The sequence below is a fragment of the Octodon degus genome, unplaced genomic scaffold, assembly GCF_000260255.1.
Source record: "Octodon degus isolate 3935 unplaced genomic scaffold, OctDeg1.0 scaffold00001, whole genome shotgun sequence".
In the NCBI taxonomy this organism is placed as follows: domain Eukaryota; kingdom Metazoa; phylum Chordata; class Mammalia; order Rodentia; family Octodontidae; genus Octodon; species Octodon degus.
Window position 1 is genome coordinate 18714753 of NW_004524577.1, and position 2287 is coordinate 18717039.

Below are 2287 nucleotides of genomic sequence, written 5' to 3' on the forward strand. Positions count from 1 at the left end.
CAGCTTTCTCAGCTCTGGGATTACAGGTGTGCGCCAACACACCCAGTTTCAGTGGCCAGTACAGTGCCATAGCATGTCGCACTAGGGATCGAATCCAGGTCATCACACTTGCCAGTCAGTTGCTTAGACGCTGAGCTGTCCCTCCAGCCCCCCAAAAAGATAATAGTAATTGTTTCAATCATTATAATTTATAAGTTCATTTTTAAAATTATTTATTTACTTATTTATTTATTTACTACAGGGTCTTGCTACCCAGCTCAGACTCATAATGATCCTCCTGTCTCAGCCTCCTCAGTGCTGGGATTACAGGCATTCACCACCACGTCAGGTTTCAGCGGCTGGCACTGCAGGGCAACCTGTGTTTCCTGGGTTCAAACTGGGATCCTTGCACTTGTAAAGGCCTTCTAATTTCAATTTGATATTCCTAACATATGAAGCTATTTATCAGAATTCTAAAAACTCCCACTTCTAAAAATAAAGCAAATTAAGCAGTAAATCTGTACATGTAGCTAAGTTATGAATGAATCTCTTGTTAAAAAAAAACAAGAGAATTTTTAAAAAATGCATTCCTCCAGGAAATGTTTGTGCAGTCAGATAATAGCAGAAAAAGTGCATATATGCATCTATTTTAAAACAAATAGATGTAACAAGCTGATTGGTAGACGAGTGTAACAGATTACATTTTTTAAGTAAATTTTTTTATTTAAAGAAAATTTCATGTGATCTAATACACATTCATGTCACTTTAATGAGGCTATCTTTAGAGTAGCCCTTTCTAAAAGAACTGAAGCTTAGTCCTGCCATCCCATGTGCCTTGCCACAACCTTCTATCTTCACTTGAATTATGGACCTTGACAACTGTGGTCTTGTATCCAATTTCATCCAGCAACACATTTTTGGAGCCTTGCATTTATGGTAGATGGATCTGCCTTGCTCTGACACCTTCTCTAAATATGCATTAATTTCATTCATTTCCTAATCTATTCACAGTAGTACAGGTCTCTAAGATATGCAATTATTACACTTAAGCAAACATGGTCCAACACAAACATGGCCCGACACAGTAAGACATATCTTCAACTCCAGGCCCGTGTTCAAGCGGAAGCCTTTTAGAAAGAAAGGTATCTTCATGCACCACCATGTGAAGATACCTTCACATGCTTACCTCCTTTTCAGATCTTTCTGCCCTCTGTCCATTATTTCTGGCCTTAGAAATTCTTTTTAGACACAGCAGCTTCTTCATTATTCTCTCGTGGTAAATACACATTCATCTTGTTTTGAAATTCAAAACGTATAATGAAACAACTTTCCTCTACCAATTTGATATCACATGCATCATGTTCAAGATGTGGTGTCTCGTCTTCCGCTCTGACTCTTCAATAGGAGAAATGTAGCCATCATCATCCAAGTATTTGTATCTATAACTCTCAAGGTCTTCTTTTTCTAAATCTTCACCAATATTCATTTGTTCTAACGATTTCTTAAGGTGGTGTTCATACTTCAGTTTTTCAATACAGTTAAAAAATCCTCTTGCAACAGCTTGCCCAATACTTAAAATTTACCTCCAAGATAATGGTTTCCTTCCATCCTCTGATTATAAAATTGGAAACCTAGGACCTTTTTCTTTGACTTGATTTATATATATATATATGACCTTCTAGTGTTTCTCTTTCCTTTTGGTCTTCCTCTTATTGTTAACTTTGGCTTGCATTTCCTCTTCTTATGTTTCTTCTTTTTCTTGAATCTTTCCAAAATAGCCTTCAAAGTCAGTAGTCTTGGTTCTATAGATGAATGACTTGATGAATCTGTTTGAACATTCTCACATATACGAATTTCTTTACAGGCTTTCTTTGAGTGTGTTTTGGTAAGAAAGGTACACATTGTGTTTTAAATAAGCTGCTACCAGACAAAGAGCTATCACTTTGATTTTCCATTTCTACACCTGTATCAGATGTCATATAGTTAACAGGATCCATTCCTGGTTTTTCCATCACATTTTCTTGGTCTTAAAGAGTTTGTTTTCCAACTGAGCTGCGGGAAAAGAAGAGATTACATTTTAGTGTTTGCTATATAACCACAGTATTAAAAGTAAAAGAATTGCATTTCATTCAAACTATTATTTCCATGTTATTGCTTAGAGACATTCTGTTGTTTGAAGAAGCAAATGCTCATGATGTGAAGAGCACTGGCTTTGTTTCTGTCACTAGCTGTGTCACTCAGATACTCCATGACTCCATTTCATAGCTCTACAGCAGGCAGCTTGGTGGTATCTACCTCAGGTACTAGT

General features: G+C 36.7%; 1 pseudogene; it reads right to left on the minus strand.

The window, feature by feature from the left end:
• Positions 1-1208: 1208 nt before the first annotated feature.
• On the minus strand, positions 1209-1991 carry LOC101592841 (annotated as a pseudogene).
• Positions 1992-2287: the final 296 nt, after the last annotated feature.